Source organism: Chrysemys picta, chromosome 5, assembly GCF_011386835.1.
Source record: "Chrysemys picta bellii isolate R12L10 chromosome 5, ASM1138683v2, whole genome shotgun sequence".
NCBI classification, from domain to species: Eukaryota; Metazoa; Chordata; order Testudines; family Emydidae; genus Chrysemys; species Chrysemys picta.
The window spans coordinates 98140920-98164094 of NC_088795.1; the positions used below are offsets into that span (position 1 = coordinate 98140920).

The 23175-nt window shown below is 42.1% G+C and overlaps 1 protein-coding gene and 1 long non-coding RNA gene across 3 annotated transcripts in view; both read right to left on the reverse strand.

Annotated features, from left to right (window-relative positions):
* The window catches only part of LIMCH1 (LIM and calponin homology domains 1), a 213210-nt gene that overhangs the window by 58452 nt on the left and 131583 nt on the right, over positions 1–23175 (reverse strand). The gene's annotated exons all lie outside the window — the stretch shown is intronic.
* Positions 16823–22483, reverse strand: LOC122172326 (uncharacterized). The gene is made up of 3 exons (XR_006172527.2): positions 22343–22483; positions 21257–21305; positions 16823–20593 (listed from the first exon to the last, which is right to left on the reverse strand). It is a non-coding gene; the product is annotated as an uncharacterized LOC122172326 (long non-coding RNA).

The window sequence follows — 23175 nt, forward strand, 5'->3', positions numbered from 1 at the left end:
CCAGATGCCAGAGTGAGGCAATGGTGTGCATGGCCAGAGGCAAAAAAAGGTGACTAGGGAACTTTTACTACAAAAATTTATTGAATTTAGGCGCTGACAGGGTTAGCAGCTGAATGGGAGTTTTATGGATTTCAATGGTGCCTAGAAAGGAGACTTATGTATCTAAATACCTTTGTGGATCAGAGCCTAAAAGATAGTATGATAACATATTATATTTGAGAAACAAGATGGGATACTTAAAAGCCACCAAACTAATAGGATTAAAAAAGAATTAGAGATTTGTGTGGTTAATGAGAACATCCACAACTAAATTACATAGGATTTTTTTTTTAAGTTTCTAAAGGGATATAAACCTTCATGCTTCAGTACATAAGCCACATATTAACTGTAGGGCGAACTGATTCAATTTGAATAATCAAGTGTAAAAACTCAGTTAAAATAATCAATTTTAAAGCAACTTTTCCATTTGTACTTCACTTATTGTCTAAAGAAAGGTGCACCCTCATTGGTTGATATGACCACTAAACATGTTGATTTAAAACCAAATAGAGCCTTTACACTAGATTGTGGTACATCTTTTTGCTACCTAGGAGGGTACACTATAACCAGGGTAAGTTTCCATGGTGGAAAGTGAAGTGAGCCCATCATAGCTCAAGTAGAGAGAAGCTATAAAATAGGAGTATGAGATCACCCAGAGAGCTCAGTGGATGACCTTGATGAGATACATTATGGTGTCTCCTGGAGTTTCCGGCCGGGTCCCCAACTCCTGTGATGATTTTGCAAGTCTCTTGCACCCAGCACAGTTCCTGGGACTCCACTCCATCAAGCACTTAATACAGTATATTACCTATTTTGCCATATTTTTAAAGTTTGACCTCAAAAGGTACAATCAGGAAAAAAGCTTTATCTAGAAAAGCAGCCTTTAACTCCACATTTTTAATGGAGACTCATGAATTCAATATATTCATTTTTTATTTAAATGTTTTAAGAGATTATAAATTTTAGTCTTAACATATTTTGTATTAAATTCAGATTTTCTTTTTAAAAAGAAAACTGTTTAAAATTAAAACAAACAAAATTAACAATTCCAATTTAAATTTTTTCAAAAAAAAATCATCCATTTTTATCCCCCATAATTAAACAACAGGATGAGGAAGAAACTTCCCCAAACAAGCAGACTATTCCATAATTGACTGCTGCAGGGTTTCTTATGCCTCTCTCTGCAGAATCTGGCACTGGCCACTCTGAGGCAGGACACTGGACGATATGGACCACTAGTCTGATTTGGCATGGCAGTTCCTATGCTCCTACTGACCTGTGCACAGATGTACATTGGCATGCTCAAGCTATATTTTACGGTAAAATGCATGAGACTGTTTTGAGACTAGGTAGATGAAGGAATACATACATTATAGCTTGGGAATTGGCAAGAGGGGAAGGCAAAAGAAACTGTGTCCATTGGATAAATCACTGATATCACTGGTCTACAATTTTTGAGAAGTCGTCTGCTTCAGAGATAAAATGTGCTATTTATTATGTATTTTGATGTGCTGAATTCAAATATGACAATTAAAACAACTGATTGGCTACTGTTTCTAAGATATTTAAGTTTTTACATTTTATGTCTATGTATACTGTGTAGATAGTAGAGTTTTAATCATAAATTGTAAACCTAGGTCTTTTCATGTGTTTATGGTTGCTTTACATGATAATATTTCACCTGTCCTGTTTATGTAACACTTTAAAAATCAGCAAAAGGGTTATATAAATAAAATTTATTATGAAACAAAAAGGCAAAAAATTATTATGTACATAGTTTAGTCCTATTCAGCGTCTACTCGGCACTTCTTGGCTTGTCTCTTGTATTCATTAAATGGAGCATCTCTTGTCACTGTCCAGCAATAGTCTGCAAGCATTGATGGGCTCCATTTGCCCTGATAGCATTTCTCCATTGTTGCAATGGTGAAATCACTCGCCGTGCTCGTCGCTCACTGCTCCACAGTTCGGTGGAAAAAAATCTAGATGAGAGTGCAAAAAATGTATCTTTAGTGACATGTTGCAACCAAGGCTTTTGTATGCCTTGAGGAGGTTTTCCACCAACAACCTGTAGTTGTTTGCCTTGTTGTTTCCGAGAAAATTTATTGCCACTAACTGGAAGGCTTTCCATGCCGTCTTTTCCTTGCCACGCAGTGCATGGTCAAATGCATCATCTCGAAGAAGTTCACGAATCTGAGGACCAACAAAGACACCTTCCTTTATCTTAGCTTCACTTAACCTTGGAAATTTTCCATGGAGGTACTTGAAAGCTGCTTGTGTTTTGTCAATGGCCTTGACAAAGTTCTTCATCAGACCCAGCTTGATGTGTAAGGGTGATAACAAAATCTTCCTTGATTCAACAAGTGGTGGATGCTGAACACTTTTCCTCCCAGGCTCCAATGACTGTCGGAGTGGCCAATCTTTCTTGATGTAGTGGGAATCTCTTGCACGACTATCCCATTCGCAGAGAAAACAGCAGTACTTTGTGTATCCAGTCTGCAGACCAAGCAAGAGGGCAACAACCTTCAAATCGCCACAAAGCTGCCACTGATGTTGGTCGTAGTTTATGCACCTCAAAAGTTGTTTCATATTGTCATAGGTTTCCTTCATATGGACTGCATGACCAACTGGAATTGATGGCAAAACATTGCCATGATGCAGTAAAACAGCTTTAAGACTCGTCTTCGATGAATCAATGAACAGTCTCCACTCATCTGGATCGTGAGGGCTCCCATCACACCATCTATGTTGTTGCAGACTACAAGATCACCTTCCATGAAGAAGAATGGGACAAGATCCTTTTGACGGTCATGGAACATGGAAACCCTAACATCACCTGCCAGGAGATTCCACTGCTGTAGTCTGGAACCCAACAGCTCTGCCTTACTCTTGGGTAGTTCCAAATCCCTGACAAGGTCATTCAGTTCACCTTGTGTTATGAGGTGTGGTTCAGAGGAGGAGGATGGGAGAAAATGTGGGTCCTGTGACATTGATGGTTCAGGACCAGAAGTTTCAACCTCTTCCTCGCCTGACTCAAGTGAGAATGATTCTGGTGCATCAGGAACCGGCAGTCCTTCTCCATGGGGTACTGGGCGTATAGCTGATGGAATGTTTGGATAATGCACAGTCCACTTTTTCTTCTTTGACCCACCTTTCCCAACTGGAGGCACTATGCAGAAGTAACAATTGCTGGTATGATCTGTTGGCTCTCTCCAAATCATTGGCACTGCAAAAGGCATAGATTTCCTTTTCCTGTTCAACCACTGGCGAAGATTTGTTGCACAAGTGTTGCAGCATATGTGTGGGGCCCACCTCTTGTCCTGATCTCCAATTTTGCAGCCAAAATAAAGGTGATAGGCTTTCTTAACCATAGTGGTTATACTGCGCTTTTGTGATGCAAAAGTCACTTCACCACAAACATAGCAGAAGTTATCTGCACAGTTCACACAAGTACAAGGCATCTCTGCTCACTTTGGCTAAACAGAAATGTGTCCCTTTGCAAAATCAAACACTGACAAGTAAGAGAGCATGACACTATATGATTTCTAGAGCTGATATAGGGCAATTTGTTCAGCAGAGTGATGTAAGCTTCGTTATGATTGCATCATCCATGACTTCTAGGAATAACATGATGCAATTCATATCATGTATGACGCAATACCAGCTTCAGATTGCATCATTCATTGTTTTGCCTAAAAAGCAAGTATTGTCCAAACCCAGTCATAGATTTATTCATAGAGCCAGTCAAAGATGTATTTTAGTCATTTCTGGTTTAAATTGAGATCCCTTCCCTTTATAACTCACTTATCCTCCGCCATTCCCAAGTCAAGGGTCGTATATACTGACCCAATAGCATATCTTGAAAACTAGAGCCAATCAACAATTTTAAGCATCATTTTCATTCTCAGTGACCCAGAATTAGTAAAGTTTGACTACATTTATTTCAGAACCATTTTGGCTGTAGAGCAGTGTATTGCACCTCAGATTTTAGTTTACACATCCAGCCTTCTGTCTTAACTAAATAAGTTGGCAGTCTACACTCGGTTTATAATGGATAGTAACCAATCCATATTTATAATTCAGTAAATCTTGGCCTAACTGGTGACTGCTGCTTAGAACAGCCACATGACAAAAGCTAGCCGAGACGTTAATTCATCCCTTAACATTATTAAAAGTCTTTAATTCTTTTTGTCAAGATTTTCTGGAGGAGTAGACTAAATACATTTTAAAGGATTAAAGTAAGAAAAACATAATTAACAACAAAATATGCAAAGAAAAAACAGTGTATAAAGCCTGATCACTATGTTTTCTCCCCAATAGGAGTATTTCCTGCCATGCAAATTAACTGTTGTGAAGCTATTTCCCTCCTGTCTGATGTCCACTCTCACTACCCAGTAGTCAGTTATATTTATTATTAATCTAATTTGTATTGTACTTTCTGTAGGGCAGAGTCCATACTTATGTGCCTGTAAAAACATGAGCCACATTTATGGCACTACACACAAATAATTATTAACAATAGAAGCTGTGATTGAGACTACTGGCTAGACTGCCTGAAATTTTTCACATTACAGCTTTGCCTACTCAGTATTTTGTTTGTGGAACCAAGAGCCAAAATTTCTAGTATTACCCCTCAAATTCTTTTTCTTTGCAAAAAACATTCACATGCAAATTAACGGCTGTTGAGAAGCTATCTCAAATGTTTGCATGTGGTTTAAGCATTCTAACAGAGCTAAGTATGACTGCCCTCATTCACAGCTCTAAAAAGGAAAAATGTCAAACTCTAGAATTCATGGAGACTCAGTTCTCCAAAACAGCTCATACTTTATAAAACAAATCCTATTTGAGATTGGACAGCTCAAGGATTGGGTAATGGTATTTTAAAAGCATGTGATTAATCTATGATCACTTAAACGATAAGGACTGAAGAGCATTTAAGGACTCAAGCACCCCTGAGAACAAACTTTTAATACTATGGCTGGTGTGATGAACCTGCTAAACAGGTGACTACAATCCCCATCAAGCCTCTCCCCATGGCACATCCCTTTCTTCCTGGCCTGGTAGGAAGAAAGACCGTGACCCAGGAAATGACTGGACACTTCTGGGAAGCAACAGAGCCATGGCTAGCCAGGAGCTGCAGAGATGCTGGATTCAGATATGAACCCCCAAGAATTGTACATAGAGTTAGAGCCCTACAACCTAACCTGAAACCAACAGGACCAGACTACAAGTTCATGTCCAGATTGGTTCAGGTCGGATGGGAAAACAACTGGATTCTCTTGGGCTCGGGTTGGTTCTCCTCCTCCTGCCGGTGGGGTCGGCACAGCTGTGGCTGCATGTCTGCTTCTGCTGCCTTGCTACACTGTGTGCCTGTGGAGTGAGTGCACTGAGGCGTCACAGCACCTCTCACTCTGCAGACTTGCAGTGCAGCTGGGAGTGAGGGACAGCAGGAGCTGGGCACACAGCCACCACCATGCCAACCACACAGGCAGGAGCAAGAGACTACCCAATGGACAGGAGGCAGCAGCAGCACTGATTCAGATTCAGGGTGAAGGATTGGGTCGGAAAATGACTCAATCCTTTTAGGAATGGGCTGGACCTAAAAATTAGGCCCAACCAGACTTCTAAACAGAGTCACATGTAGAACAGGTTATGACTGCTGGACATTACAGCTGGGTGCAGACTGTGTGGGACTTACAAGGGGAGCAGCAATGAATAGGCAGGGAGCCCCAGTGAGAGATACACCACTAAGTGATCCTAGCCTGGAAACCTGCAAGCCTCTATTTGCTTTGATTAGAGGCTGGATTGGAGAGGACACCCCAGGCACTAGGCCTGAAGAGCCCTAACTCTTGACTGGATGGCCTCCAGTGGCCCAAAGAAGAACCACTATTACTTACTTTGAACTGTAATTTGAACTGTACCTAGGGTATTTTCAACCTTTCCCTTTTTCTGCAATTCCTAATAAAATACCCTTGCACTTAGCTATGTGTCTGTGTATTAACTGGGCTCACCAGAGCCTACACGATGTAGCCGCCAAAGCACCTACAATGCTTGCCTCAAAGTTGCAGTACATCTCATATGCTACTGGTACCTTAGGGGTTTGGTGTACTCCAGCATTGAGCAGCCATAATAATTACACTAGTAATGGTAGAGGAGAATCAGAAGCCCACATATAATCCTGAAATTTATCCTGCGGCAAAGCTTATTTTATCATCATTATACCTATGTTTGAAAATCTGCATTTACACTTAAATACAATAATATAAGAATAATAGGAGAGGCATAAATAAGTTAGTCGTTCTGACTTCAGGAAGTTGTGGGTTGTCAGCACTTGTCAGGATCCATCCCTAAGCCAGATAAAAATGAGGCATGCCAGCAATGAGGGTTTAAGTGATTTTACCCCAAAACTAAACATCCCGGATAATGGGAATCTTAAGACACCTTATAAGGACGTAGTGATTTGCAGATAGTGCTGGGCATCTGCTCTTTGAAACATCAGGTCCTTCTAAAAGGTGAGTCAAGTTGGGTACTCAAAAACTGAGGCACTCAGATTCACTAGTAAATTCAGGCCAGATATATAAAAAATAGCTCTGAAACCCTGTAACACATTCTTTCATTTACTTCATGTTGTTGTGGGCTGCTTTGTAGCAGGTATTAGAGAACAAGCGACTCTTCATGGGAATTTTGAGGGGGAGAGGAGAGACAGCTTGTTTCATGATCATTCCCAAATGATTAGTTTCTTCACTCAATTATTACTACCAAGAATATTTTTCTATGAATGAGAGACTTACTTGTCTTACTTCTTCTATGTCTCAAGTCATTATCCTCTGTGACATCATATTCCTCAGAGAATCTAAATTATGCCACCATAAAGAGATGCGTTAAGCAAATGCTAGGCATGGAAAGTAGGAAGAGATTAACCCAAGGAAGAAAGATTCTGTTTTCATACAACTCTAAACAAGTGAGGAGAAAAATATTTAAAATCAATCAGATTATTCTCTAAACTGCATGATTATTAAAATTTGCCATTGTGTCAATCTTTAAATGCCATTTTAATGTGAAATAAGGCAAATGTAATTTTTACATCAGTCTGCGTCTAAATTTTATAAATCCTTTTAGGCAGGGACAATTAATAATCTCAAGGGAATATTCCAATTGATCTACAAGTTTTCACAAATGGTTTTAGCTAAAAATCTATGGAATGTCTGTATTTGGCGCTAGTTTCTATGCCCAATGTCAATGTAAGGCAAGGGTTATTTCAAAAGCATGCTTTACACTGAAAAAATAGGCATTTTTAGCGGCACATAGTTTTTATTTTTTAAACCTAATTTTATTTAAACTAGGTACATAAAATACCATAGCAGTGTCAGATGAATTGTGTCATATTAAGGACATTTGAAACTGTGCTTTTTATGTGATTGTTGTGCTTAAGCAGCAGCTACCATCTGACTTTTATAAGGATAATAGGAGAAACTTAATGAAGGAAAACATCCGAGTGCTGTACAAAAAGAAAGGATTTTTTCCACTTCGGCATTCAGGGCAAAGCCATATAAACAGTTTTGCTAGTTCAACCACTGAAAGTTCATCACTTGGTAGCTCCGATTATTAATGGAACAGAACAGTCTAGCACTATTTTCACCACATATTTACAGTATCACTTTAGTTATCCAAAACTCCTTGTTATTCAAACAAGAATCATGTTCCTGACATGTATTAGTTAGAGTGAAAGTTCCCTTGGATTACCTGAAACCTCAAATATCTGAACCTATTCTATGTCCCCTTTTAAATGGAGGACCCACTGAATACTTATGCCAATTGTATATCACTAGGGCTATGTCTACACTAGCATTTTTGTTGGTATAACTTGTGTCGCTCAGGGGTGTGAAAAAACACCCCTCCGAGTGACAGAAGCTACACCGATAGATGCGCCGGTGTGCACAGCGCTATGTCAGCGGGAGAGTGTCTCCCGCCAACATAGAGCAACTACACACGTGATCTTACAGCAGCACAGCTGCATTGTGCCATTGTAAACTTACTAGTGTAGATATGGCCTAATCTTTGCAACTCCAAAAGCAGTTAGAAAACATCCCATTTATCATCCAATAGACACACTGAGTTTGGACTGAAAACTTGTATCAAGAAGAAGACAACTTATAGAATAATCCTGCCATGGAGGAGGGAGGCTCACTCCTGTAGGCTGTGGGGACTGACAAAGACCTAGTGAGATGGGGTAAGATGTGCCCAGCTAGCACCCTGCTAGCCATGGAGCCAATGCTGCAGGAGGCAGCATTCTAAGATGTGGCTCTGAGTAGGTCTACAAGCAACACTGACGGTGGGCGACATTCAGCCATAGGCTGGCCCTTCCTTCACAAGTACATGTCCAAATGACATCAGGGCAGCTATACCTGCTGTCAAGGCTCCTTCCCCACTCTGAACTTTAGGGTACAGATGTGGGGGCCTGCATGAAAACTTGTAAGCTTAAACTACCAGCTTAGATCTGGTCCGCTGCCACCACTCCCAATGTGCTAATTCCCTTCCCTGGGTAGCCTTGAGAGACTCTTCACCAATTCCCTGGTGACTACAGACACAAACCCCTTGGATCTTAAAACAAGGAGAAATTAACCATCCCCCCTCCTCTCTCCCACCAACTCCTGGTGGATCAAGATCCAACCCCCTTGGATCTAAAAACAAGGAAAAATCAATCAGGTTCTTAAAAAGAAGGCTTTTAATTAAAGAAAAAGGTAAAAATCATCTCTGTAAAATCAGAATGGAAAATAACTTTACAGGGTAATCAAACTTAAAGAGCCCAGAGGAATCCCCCTCTAGCCTTAGGTTCAAAGTTACAGCAAACAGAGGTAAACTCCCTAGTAAAAGATACATTTACAAGTTGAGAAAACAAAGATAAAACTAACACGCTTTGCCTGGCTGTTTACTTACAAGTTTGAAATATGAGAGACTTGTTCAGAATGATTTGGAGAGCCTGGATTGATGTCTGGTCCCTCTTAGTCCCAAGAGCGAACTCCCCCAAACAAAGAGCACAAACAAAAGCCTTCCCCCCCACCAAGATTTGAAAGTATCTTGTCCCCTTATTGGTCCTTTGGGTCAGGTGTCAGCCAGGTTACCTGAGCTTCTTAACCCTTTACAGGTAAAAGGATTTTGGAGTCTCTGGCCAGGAGGAATTTTATAGTATTGTACACAGGAGGGCTGTTACCCTTCCCTTTATAGTTATGACACCTGCTACCACAAGGATTTCACTAAAACAGTAACAATTCTAAGCACAATTGTCATGAATCCGAGCATCTGGCAGCTGGGTCTGCTGTCCTGGCTCAGAGCAGCACAGGAAGACTCCATCAAGGAGCTGGATGGGAAGTCTGAGCACCAATGTGAAGTTGAGGACATGATGGCAGTCCAGAACATATAGCTAGAGTGAAAGCCTGCCAGCAATCCTGTTACAATTACAACTGTAATGCTAGGAGAAGAGGCATCCATTCCACTATCCCTAAAACTGTTCCGAGAACCAATTGAGGAGGAGTAACTTTCTTCAGTAAAGTTGATTGGAAACATTAAAATACTTTTAAAACAAAGTCCAGTGCAACCCATTTGTCTTAAAGCTGAATAATAATCACAAGCAATGGACTGCTCTGACAACGATAGAAGGCAAGGAATAAACAACCATCTTCATCAGCTTAAAGTCTGAGGACAGACGCTCCACACCATGAGGTTCAGTTCAGCTAGAAGATTACACAGAAGGTGGCCGGAGGTTGTGGGGGAGTAGTGCTCCCACACTGGTTTCCTGGAACCTGCTTACTGATTGCCAATTAGCGGGGTTGTGAAGCATAAGATACGCCTTTGCAACATACTGCTGTTAATCAGACTTTCACTAACAGCCATAATAAGAGGAGATTGGGTACCAACACCACAAAATTGCTGCTAACAAAAGGAAAAGGGAGCTTCAATGAAAGTTAATCAGACAAGGCTGTATCATATTTAATAGACTTAATTCTGAGTTTTGCACAAGCCTAACATGATTCAGGTTGAAGACTGGAGCTGGCAAGTTAACATGCCTTAAGGTTAAGGAGGAGCTACTAGAAGCCAAGCAGTCTCTGAAGAACCTGGAAGGACATGAGCTGAGTCTGGAAAAAGATCACTGTAGAATCAGGCATAAGCACATCCTATTTATGCCCTCTCTGATCTGGACTGTCCCCTTTGCACTAAAGTTAATCGCCTCTCACTCTCGGCCACTTACAGTAGTGGCTAAGGGCCACCCAAGAATGGAGCCTCATTGTGCTCGGTGCGGTACAAACAGTACCTACCTAGACAAGTTTACAGTCTGAATAGACAAGACAGACACATGGGGGGGGGGGGAGAGGAAGAGAAGAACAGAGTGAAAAATGTGATAGCCGCAAATGTTATGCTAGTTCCACAATTATTTAGGGGTGATTTAGGAGAGGATAAGCTAAATGCGGGGGGGAAGGAACGAGGGGCTGGAGGGGAGAAGAGGAGCAGGACTGGTGCGAAGCTAAGGTGAAGAGTCTGTGAGAGGGGGAAGAGGAATCAAAAGAGTTGGAGCAAGCAACCAATCAGCCCCATTTACCAATACCTAAGGGACAAGGCACATGTCTTGTATTTTGAAATTTTACCTCCAACTCAGCTGAGCTCAACTGTCTGGCTTCTAGCCACAGGAGTGGGGGATCCAGGTGGGAAAATCCAGAATAACAAATTTTAGGGGGGATAAAACGACAACCCCTGGAGAACAGTGCTCCGGAGGGGGCGGGGCTGTGCACTCCGGCGGATCAAAGCAACTTCAATATAACACGGTTTCACCTATAAAGCGGTAAGATTTTTTGGCTCCCGAGGACAGCGTTATATCGGTGTAGAGGTGTACTTTTTTTTCCACAGGACAACTGCCTCATTCAGTGCAGAGAATGGATGATGCTCACTTAATAAGCAGCTATTCAACGTTTTGATTTCTTTACATTGTCAGTGTGTGACCCTAAGCCTTATTTGTGGCACACGCTTCAAACCCTGTTCTGAAGACAGAGTTATTGATTTTCCTCATAGGATTTTACTATGTTGCTCCCAAGTATAGTATCTGAGTGCGTCACAAATATTAATGAATTTATTCTCACAACACCCTTGGGAAGTGAGAGAGTGGTATCATCCCCTTTTTAAAGGAGCAGAGCTGAAGCACTCTGACATTAAAGATCAAAAGCATCCTCTAATTTTGGATGCCCCATTTGAGATTTTTTAGAGTACTTAGTTTTATACAGCACTTCATATTTTCGAAGCACAGCTCCCAGTGATGTCAGCTGCAGCTGCTAGTGCTCAAAACTTTTGCAAATCAGACCTGAAGGTCTCAAACCAGGCACCCAGAAAATAAGGACCATCCACTCCATGTCCACCTGTGAAAAATGTAGTTTAAGAAATTTTCCCAGCATCACACAGGTCGTCTCTGGCAGAGGCAGGGATAGAATCCAGTTCTCCAGGGCAGCATCTGCCTTAACCATGAGACCATTGTTTCTTTTCTTTTAATCCCATCTCATTCACCACACACCTTCCAACTTCTGAAGCAAATGAGAGGGGGGGTCTTACAAACAACAGCCTCTTTCACTACACAATCGTGATTCAACCCCATAGCTGGTTCATCCTGCGCAATGTATGAGGCAGGGGGTCACAAGGAAAAGACAGTATGCGATCACGTAACAAAAGATTGTTAGAGAGTAAAGACCTAGGGTGACCAGATGTCCTGATTTTATAGGGACAGTCCTGATATTTGGGACTTTTTCTTATATAGGCTCCTATTACCCCCCATCCAAGTCCCGATTTTTCACATTTGCTGTCTGGTCACCCTATAAAGACCAGTCCAGTGGTTAAGGATCTAGCCTAGGACTCAGAGACCCATTTTCAATTCCTGCTCTGCCGACTTCCTGTATGACCTTGGTCAAGTCACTAGCCTATCTGTGCCTCAGTTCCTCATCTGTAAAAAGCGGATAATAATACTTCCCTACCTCACAGGGGTGATGTGAGGACAAACACACTGAAGACTGTGAGGTGCTGAGATACTATGATAACGGGGAACATAAGTACCTAAAATAAATCAATGCATGCACACAAGGGGCCAAATTAAGGTTATCCAGGTAAGAGAAGGTTACTCACCTTGTGCAGTAACTGAAGTTCTTTGAGCTGTGTGTCCCTGTGGGTGCTCCACTTCTGTGCATCCCAGCGCCGTCGATTGGACATTTACGGTAGCAGTGTCCGCGTGGGTCACGCGTGTGCAGTAGGGGTCAGGCAGGGCCGTTGGTGCCGCGTCTAGCATGTGCATGACCCGAGCCCTCCAGTTCCTTCTCTACTGCAGAATCCCAACTGCGAACTCCGAAGTAGAGGGGAGGAGGGCAGGTAGTGGAGCACCCACGGGGGGACACATCTCGAAGAATCTCAGTTACTGCACAAGGTGAGTAACCTTCTTTTCCTCTTTGAGTGCTGTCCCTGTGAGTGCTTCACTTCAGGTGACTGTAGAGCGGTGCCCCTCAGAAGGCAGAAGGGACTTTGGGTTTGTTTGAGTCATTGAGGTAAGTACGGTTAGGCCAACTATGGCGTCAGCCCTGGAATCGTGAGTGATTGCATAGCGCTCAGTAAATGTATGGACGGAGGCCCAAATGGTTGCCTTACAAATCTCTAATATTGGAACATTGTGTAGAAACGCCATCAAGGTTGAAACAGATTGTGTAGAATGCACTCTGATGTGCATAGGAGGTTCCGTGTTCTGAATATGGTAACACTTTGAATGCATGTGGAGATCCATTTAGGCAATCTCTGAGTGGATATCATGTCGATTGGTGGAGGGGTCTCTGATACCTTCTTCTCTTTGCAAGTGGGATATAAAAACCCAAAGTGCACAGAGTGACTCGAGAGTCCATCATTGAGTGGAGCAAATTGTCAGTCTTATTCAAGAACAACTTTTCTTGATCAAAAGGCAAGTCTTCTACTTTCGTTTGCAGTTATCTAGGGATGCCTGAGGCCTGCAACCAGGATGCCCGGCGCAACACTACGGCCCTGGCCCTGGTTCTGGCTGCCACGTCCGTGACGTCCAAAGACGCTTGGAGGGCTATTTTAGCTATGAGTTGACCCCCATTTACAATGGCCTGAAATCGTGACTGTTTCTCCTCAAGGAGTTCCGCTGTGAACAAGTTTCCCATAGTTATCATAATCGTATTTAACCAACAAGGCCGAATAGTTGGTGACTCTGAATTGTAACGTGCTCGAAGAATAAACTTTGTGCCCGAACAGGTCAAGCCTCTTGTATTCCTTATCTTGTAGTGTCAATCTAAACGGAGTTTGTTTACCGCATTGGTTAGCGGCATCGACTACCAAAGAGTTGGGAGGCAAATGTGAGAAGAGGAAGTCTAGCCCTTTGGCAAGGACGTAATACTTCCTATCCACCCTGCATGTTGACAGAATTGAGGCCAGCGTCTGCCAGACTCTCTCTGCTGGTTCCAGGTGTAATAAGATGAGGCCCTGAAACATAAACCCTTATCAGAGGCCCAGTACGAGGCCTGAAGCCTGAACTAAAGTAATGGTCAAGACTTTGCTAACATAAGGCAAAGTTAAGCTGTGAGCCAGGAGCAGGCCCTGCTCACAGAAGCTGGCAAAGAAAGGGCTGATGCTGCAAGAAGATACATATCTAAAAGGTACTGAACACTAGATATCAGAACACTCCAATACTTGCACATTCCACACAGATAACAAGGAACAAGCTGACCTATCCCAATGACAGGGCCAAAAGGATAATATGACGAATAGAGTTGTTTTGTTCAAACCAACATGTACAAGGTGAGAGGCTGTACCTTGCTACATAGTGGGGCTGTACCTTGTTACGTAGAGGGGTTGCACCTCAATACGTCAGGAGTGATGTGTAACTTGTTTGTACCTGTGTATAAGAATGCATCCCTGGGGTGGTGTCTTGGTCCAGCCTAGGGGGCAGTGGAAAGTCCCGCCACTGACTGAGCTGAGTCCATTGTCAGGGAGCACATATGTACTGGCTAGCAGCACCTTAGCAGCACCTTGGACTTCGTTTGCCTGGGAGCTGGAGACTGTATCTTTAAAGGCAATAAACCTGGCCGACGTGCCTTCGTACCTTACTAGAGTCTGTGGTCATTGGGGGTTCTCTCAGGATCTGTTGTGTCAGCTATCTGCGCAGAGCTGGGGCAGCACACAGAGGGAACACACACATGCAGCCGATTGATATCAACATTGAACAGAGCAGAGCACCACACGGGTAGCGTCTGACAACACCAGGCTTGCATCATTGATGGGGAGAGAGTGATCTTGGAAGTAGATGACGGTTGTAGGATTTGTACCAGCTTGTGCTGGTTTGTCTGCACTTCCTCCAATGGGATGTCCTGGCTTTGAACAACCAGGAACTATTTAAGCAGGAACTGCTTGAAGTCGTCCACCGAAGTAGGCGGTGGTGGCATGATCGCCTCATCCAGGGAAGATGAGTGCTGGAGATGTAGCTGCCTGGTCTGTGCCTGTTTCAGTGTCATCCCCAACTTCCTGAACCTCCGTGGGCTGCGGGGTGGGAGAAATGGGGTTAGACCTCAGTTCGCCTCTATGAGCCGTGGGTGGACTGGAGTGGGGGCCCCAGTAAGTTGCCCAGGGTTCCCAGTGTACCCATTGCATTGGGAAGGCCATTGGTGGATACATACACAGTGGTCCGCACCATGGTTGAGCCATCTTGTTGTAATAGCATCTCGGCCCCATATGGCTCCAAGGTGGTCATCGCTCTTTCGGTGATGAATGGTGTGGTGAGAAAGTGCATGGTTCCTGCACCTCATCATCGTCTTCCCTGGACGAATGTACCGCTTCATGAGAAATGTGGGGATCTCCTCCATAGCCCACGGGGGAGCACTCAGTACCAAGTAATGGGGACTGCGATGCTGATGATAGAATCATATTTCTCCGTTGCAGCAGAGACTGTGGCAGTTCTGATGTCGGTACCATTGGTGTTGAGGGGGGTGCTCTCGTCAGTGCCAACAGATGCTGCGGCGGTTTGGTAGGTGCTGGCTTGGTTTTCTCCACTGGTGCCAACTGGGGCGGAGGCATGGTGCCTGAAGAGACGCTCGGTACCGAGCTCCTCCACAGCACTGAGTTCACCTGTAAGGAGGCATGTCTTCATCTGTGCTTTGATTCCGTCTCCTTCGTTCGGACTTGGCAGTGCCAGAAGTACCCAGAGCATCATAGGTGCTCACCCAAGCATGTGTTGGCATCAGGGATAGCGACCTGGCAGGAGTCCGCCATTGTTTCTGCAGTGCTCTCTGCGGAGACGTCTGTGCCCTCTTCCTCAGTCTTTTGGAGGATATGTCTCCTGTTCCTACAGGAGGAGTGCCCAGAGAGGCAGTCCATGTGTATGTTTCAGGTTGGAGAAATTTCTCCATCAAGATCATTTTTAGCCTGAGATCCAGGTCACGCGGGTCTCTAGCTTTCAGATTGCTACAGTGGGCGCATTTTTGTGGAATATGTGCCTCACTGTGACATTGTACGCACACAAGGAGTGCCTGTCCAAAATGGGCATTGCTTCATGGCAGGAGCCACATCGCTTGAAGCCTGGGAAACCAGGCATCTTCACGGTTAACCACCCCCAGTGCAGTATGGATAATTAGAGAACATAAACTTTTTTTGTAATGAAAATAACTATAACACTAACTTTATATATGACCATATGACAATCTTCCTGGACATTCTATTACAGATTTAAAAGTAGCCATAGTTGAACAAAAAAACTTCAGAAACAGACTTCAAAGAGAAACTGCAGAACTAAAATTCATTTGCAAATTTAACACCATTAATTTTGGGCTTGAATAGGGACTGGGAGTGACTGGTTCACTACAGAAGCAGCTTTTCCTCTCCTGGAGTTGACTGACACCTCTTCATCAATTGTTGGGAGTCAACTACATCCACCCTGATTGTATTGGTCCTCTACTTGTGACATAATTCCCTTCTCTTCACATGTCAGTATAATAATGCCTGCATCTGTAATTCTCAGTCCATGCATCTGAAGAAGTGGGTTTTTTATCCATGAAAGCTTATGCCCAAATAAATCTGTTAGTCTTTAAGATGCCACCGGACTCCTTGTTTTTGTGAATACAGACTAATACGACTACCCCCTGATACTTGACTGCCCCAGAGCTCCATCTTCAGCCGAGGACGGTTCAAAAAGCACTAGAGAGCTCAGGTCGTGTGCGCGCTAGACATGGCACCAGTGTCACTGCGAGATGCCTACTGCACACACGCAACCAGCACGGACACTGCTACATAAATCTCTGATCAACAGTGCTGGGACGCACCAACCTCCGAAGTAGAGCACCCACAGGGACAGCACTTGAAGAAAAACCTTAATTCTGATATTTCCTAACATGTGAGTGCTTGACATTGCAACCTTAATATTATTTTAAGTTTTGTGTATGTGATTTCCTTTTAAAAAAAAAACTGAACAAAACAGAAATTCTATCGTGTGGCATTATATTGACATCCACATGGTTCATCAGTAGGATTGGAACTGTTAGATCCACTACACAGACCTCTGAAACTTGAACCAACAGGATAACGGATAATGCTAATAAGGTAGTCAGCTTCTATGTGGACCAGCCACTAGGGTGGAATAAGACAATTTTCCACCATTTTTCAAAGAGGAATGCTGGGATTTGGGAATCCTTGGCTCCATTCCAGGTTCTGGAGGGGAATGTGCCCTGCACAGACCTTCTGCCCCTGCTCCCCCCAAGTTTGACCCTTTCTTCCCATGTCCCCTCCAGCCTGTCCCTGTGCTAGTCCTATTTCCTTATCCTAGTTTCACCCCCCCCCACTCCACCTTCCTGTACCAGTCTTCTATCCCACCCCGGCTCATCCCAGTACCAGTCTTTGTCCAGCCAGTCCTAGTCTGCCCCTCCAAACTCCATATCCGATCCCACTCTTCCCCCAGCCCAACTCCCAATTTTCCCCTCCACTTTCCTTGCCCAGCCAGATCCAATCTCCCCCACCAAACACACCCGTTCCCAGTCTTCCCTTTGCTCCTCTGTTCCAATCTATTATCTCTTCCCCCTACCCTGAACTCTGTGCATTTCAGTCAGTTTCCTTCCACCTCCTCCTGCTGCCAGGGCCACAACAGGAATAGCACTGAGAGCACAGAAGAAAGGCCTGGTGCCACAGCTTCCAGGATCAGAACTGCAGAGAAAGTCCTGCTCAGCTCCTGCAACCTCAGGGGTTGTACAGAAAGAATCTTTGGGAAATAGTGAAACCCTAATAAGTATCTACTGAACACATGGTGTGCCTTTTTTTGTTTTAAAAGACTTGGCCAAATTTGGGTAGTTTTCCATGGAGACAGCAACAGGCATCTCTCTAACACAAAAGTCACCCTTGCAAAAAACAAACCATGCGGGCATTAGAACCTCTCAACAACAACAAGCTGAAATATTTCTTTTCAATATTGACAAACAACGTAGTTTCCCTAATCTCATTCTCTGAAAAGGATGAATCATCATTTTGCTGAAACTTGCGGGGAGGGGGTGGAGAACCCACCCTCAGGCAGACAGTTGGCATAGTAAGTTTCAGTCCAAATGGTTAAAGGTTGGCAAAGTGATAAGCAACTGAAAACAGGGTCTTATAATGGGAAGTGTCAGGCAACTTTAATTATAGGCTGTGCTATTAGCTCCACTTAAAATAACTCATAACCTTCCGGGGCTAAGTACGTCATACCACTGGCAAACTGGAGAGGTTTCACCTTCAATGATATATGAAACTTAACTTTAGTCCTTATGGGTCATCAGATATTGAAATGCCAAACCATCATTGGTGCAGAACTGATTATCTCCTATCTGATTTACTTGTGTAATTTTGGAAAGTTTCATATTTTAAAGATATGTGAAAAAGGTATTTTGAAAACAGGCATTTGATGCTGCCCCAGAATTTGGAACATTGGAAGAGGTTCAGAGGAGATGAATTAGTGGGCATAGCACAGATAGGATGGTCAAAGATGCATGATAAATGCAATTTATCATATGGCTCTTATCACAGAGAACCGATCTTGTATTAAACTGCTCAAACACAAGGGTCATTGTCCACTGACAACTTGCACCCCAGAGATAAGACTGCATGGGCAACCAGTGGGACTGGTATTGAGTATTATACTCAGTTTACACCTGCTCATTGGTCTACACTTGCCTGGTCACTCCATGCTCACCGCTTAATGAAACAATTACATGACTTTCCAGCCAATCCTAGGCCACAAGTTTTCCCCCATATATCTAAATCCACCCACATTTCTATGTTATGGAGCAGTAACCAACATGGAGCCAAATGTTGCCTTCAGTCAGGGACCTCCAGTTCCTACTGAAGACTATTTTAATTGCAGACACATGAGGGCAGAATTTGATCTCCTTTATAGATCCAGTGAGGTCATATGGCTTCCTTCCAATCTGGAATGTTGGTATGAAATCCCAGGTGACCAAAGAGGAAAATAGGCGAGAAAATTCACTCAAGTAATGTATCAAATAAAGTCCCTACTCCACTTAAGCAACAGCTACTGTTTAAGGTTACATCCATGTGGAATACTTCCAATTAAAGTGAATTAACCCCTGAACAATCCTCCTCCACTCCCCCCCCCCCCCCAGTTCAAGTTGAATATAAGAGAATTAAAATGACAAGCCTATCCCTGCAATAATATTTTGCATGTAGCTTTTTGGAAGAAAGAGGAGGGGTTGCTTTCTCCAGTTATTATGAAAAGCTGTCAGGCACACCCTATCATGTCGAGGCATGCATTCTAGCAAGTAACGCCTCCAAGAACAAGATAAGGATATTACTAATTTTGAATACATCAGAAGAATTGAGAAAAATTGTAAGACACATTATTTTTAGATAACGTTATATTTATACAGAAAAAGATATGGAAAAGAACTGCGTAAGGGACAAATCCAATTGAGTTCTTTTATCTTCCATCAACATACACCTTGAGTGAATAAATATCTGTCATAAGGGTAAATGAGGTCCACAAAGCAGTGAAGCTGTGTCAGTCATTTAACTGTAACATGAATAGCACGCCGGAACATTCTACTGTTCCCAATGCTAAAAATGTCTTTTTATTAACGGGTTCTGCAAAGCTGTTTGTTCTCTCCATATTACTCAAAAAACAAAACAAAGGTGATACCAACAAGCCACAACTATATCTTTCCTAAGCGCTTAACTATACATTACATATGTATATTCAAAGTGAAATCATTTTCTGGTAAACCTAGGGGGGAGGTTTCTTTTTTGTTTATTTTGTTTAAGTAATATGCAGCATAGCTTCCTTATATTATCTGATTACTATATTTAAAATATGGGTTATGGCTTAGTTCAGCTCAACACTTCAACAGCAAAATTGCTATTGAATAAATTGGAGGGGTTATTTACCTCTCTCTTCTGATTGCATACCATGCCAGCTGATGGTCTTTTGCATATGCATCCCTTTACTCTGCAAATATTAGGTCAATTTAAGGTTAAACTTGGATAGCTGAAGAATACGATGTAAACCAATGTGGTAGGTTAGGTCTCCAGTACAGATACTACTGTCAGTGTGATGATTAACTTCAAACATTAAAGTGTGTGAGTTTGAGCCAAATCCCTCTGTGCAGCAAGCACATACAACTCCTCCAATGAAAGATTTCCACAGAGATGCAGACGCTGATATAGACATTTTTGCCAGTGTTGCATTTGGCCTGTTTCTTCTTTTCAGGGTTGAGGAAAGAGATGGGTTTATGGAGAAATACTTGCAAACAATAAACCTATCAATCCGGTTGAAAAACAGCTGAATTTCAATTTAAAATTTTAGTTTTACTGTTTTCTATTCCCTCCCCCCACCCAGAAATGCTATTTCCTTGGATTTCTCTGAGTTCTCTGCTGCCAAGGACCCTGTTAAATGTTTGCAACCAACAGCTCTTTTATTTTGTTTTCAATGGTGAATTAGCCATAGTATCATTGGACTCAGTTCACACTCCATTAAGGAAGAAATATAGCTAAGCCTTTCTGTTCACTTCTACGCTTTCATAAAAAGCAGAGATTAATATGAACACAGTACATGGCTAAATTCAGTAACAGGAAAGTATGCAATTTATAAGGCTGCTCTGTCCCTCCCAGGTGACATCAATCCAACAGAAAGGAAAAATGGAATGGAAATTCCATTTGAAAGAAGAGTCTAGAGGGCTTGGGGGAAAAAAACAAGCATGCAAGGACACATAAATTAAAGACTGCATTCTATTACAGCTGGAATCCAGCACACATTACAGATGAGCCAATGATGAGCCAAAACACACAGTGCCGTTCCTGACCACAGGTCACACAAGAGGTATTGTTTTAGTCAAATTTTCAGATGTTAATACTTGTGTCAGGCGTAGGTGGTGTAAGAAAACCAGTGACTATTTAGAATGGCACCACTTTTATCACAGAATCTATGGCCAACGACTGAAGGACTTTGCTGTGTCTTTCATCCATCACCATCCACAAGCATTTCTGTGGCTACCAATGCCAAGATCTACATGAGAATTAAACAGAAGTAAAAACAGAAGTAAAATTCATAACCATTGAAAACAGTGACTCAACTTGAGCAGCAAGACTTCTATTCAGAGATAGCTGTGGTGAGACACTGGTTTGTTTAGAGACAACACCATCAGCAATTAAAGCTGGGGTTCTCAAACTGGGGGTCAGGACCCCTCAGGGGGTCACGAGGTTATTACATGGGGGGTTGCGAACTGTCAGCCTCCACCCCAAGCCCCGCTTTGCCTCCAGCATTTATAATGGTGTTAAATATGTAAAAAAGTGTTTTTCACTAATAAGGGGAGGGGGGTTGCACACAGAGGCTTGCTATGTGAAAGGGGTCACCAGTACAAAAGTTTGAGAACCACTGAATTAATGCATGTGTAGAATATGGATACTACTAGAAAGATATATGTTGTAACTACAAACCAGTGGATGTTACACACACACACACACACAATTAAAGAATTGGTGAGGAGAAAAAACAAGAGGGAGGTACTTTTTGTAAAGCAATAAATGTTAAAAATGTAACAAATAAAATTGTTTCATATGACTTCATCTTTCCCCTTTCCCTAAATGCCCTGATTGTTCACCATAACAACGTACACCATTAAAGTTCTATGCATTGACCTCACATAAAATTTAATTCCTTATTATGTACCTTCTGAAAGATAATAGCGCACCATATTTATCCTGTGAATGTCATCTACCTGGAAATAAAAGATTTATTTAATCTATTGGACTTAATTCACAAGTCCTTAAAAGCAAACGTAGTTCTGAAATATCTATGAGGTAACATTGAAATCCAAAAATATACAGTAATTTATGCAACAGTTCAGTGTTTAGAGCAAATCCCAGATATCAGCAGACAGGCAGCTATGACTCTTAACAAGGTTTCTAGCATGTTCCTGAAGATTACTTTGCCAAGTCAAAATTCCTAAGAAAATAATTTACTAAAAAGCCTGTTTTAAGGGGAACCGGTCTTTTTAACACAGTATGTTATCATTCTCCTCCTTTCAGTGTATTAACTATGCACTCAGGCAGCTTTTGGGGAGATGTTTTCCTATTGCTAAACTTCACAAATATTGCAGAGCTGTGGACAATACATACACTGAAAAACAAATACTGCAGTATACAGACGTTTCTTCGTTAGTTCTGAACCATGAGCCAAGATATGAGCAGAAGTTCAGCCCCTCAACTTTGTCTTGGCTATTTCCTACTATTATATTTGACTCTTTCACACAGACTCTGAAGTAAATGTCTAAATTCCTGTGGGGATAGTGCAAGGACCTGAAGTAAGGCTATAAACTCTGCTAAGCCCTGTCAAACTAAAGATAAGGCATAAACTTTTTTATTTTCTCACAAAGTGACATTATTGAGGGACAAGGTGAAAAATCTGGAAGTGAAAAACTTTTTCCAGAAGTAATATAGAGTGGTTACCATTGAAAAAAATCAGCATTTATCCACAGTGGTGTCTGAAATAATCTAAATTTATGAAAATAATGAGGTAAGAAATATACGTGGCACTACGCAGTGGTATGAAATAACTATCTATACAAGTCAACTTTTAAAAATGGTGACCACTTACATATATTACACCAAATTGATTAAATTAACAGCAACGTGAACTCAATGAAAAATTGTGGGTTTAATGAAATCACTAAATCTACTCTAAACCACTGCTCTTTTCATTATAAAAGTTTCATAATGTTACCTGGGCTTCTATTTAGTGAAGCAAACAAAATACCTTTCCAGATGTCCATAGTTAAACACAAAGATGGAGTTTCTGGAAGGTTGACAATGTTAACAACTGAAAATCGAATATCAATTCCTGGCTTGAAGATCCATGTTTCCAGAAGAAAGATCTTTTAAATGAAACACTCCATCACTATTAATGACATAACATATTATTGGGGTATTTTGTACATTTGATTTTTTTGTAAGCAAAACTATATTTTCATATTAACAAATAAAATACATTCTCATTCCTGCATATGCTTAATCAAATTTAGTATGTACTCAAACATTGTAGGTCCTAACCTTAGAAGCAGGCCAACATTTTAATGTCCAAGTTCCATTTGGTTCTAGCAAAGCACAATTTACGGGCTACTGTTAACAGAAGCAGCAGCCACCCTGAATTTGGAAGCAAATTAAAATCATGCTTGACAGCTGTATTTTGAGCATATTTACCCATGGTGATTGTCAAAATCCTATACTGTGAGCTCTCTGACTGGGCAGGGATTCTTTTGTCTTTGGATTACTTGTTTATGCAGTATAACGAGGCCCTGATCCCTGAATCCTTAGCTGCTGCCACAATACAAAATAATACTTATCAGCACGGATGTTCTCCTAGTGTGCACAGTATTTGTGAACTAATTATGAATCGCTCCTTATTAAGCCATGTGTGGAAGCCAATGATAACAGCTCACGTTTCAGAGTATCTTGAGATGTAGCTATCTTTTATTAGTCCCTAAAGCCAAGACAGCTCGGTCAGTAGATAAAATAGATTACCCACGCATAATATTTTCCGCTACGAATTCTTATCTTCTGAGAAGCCATTAAAATGCTAAATAGAAGTAT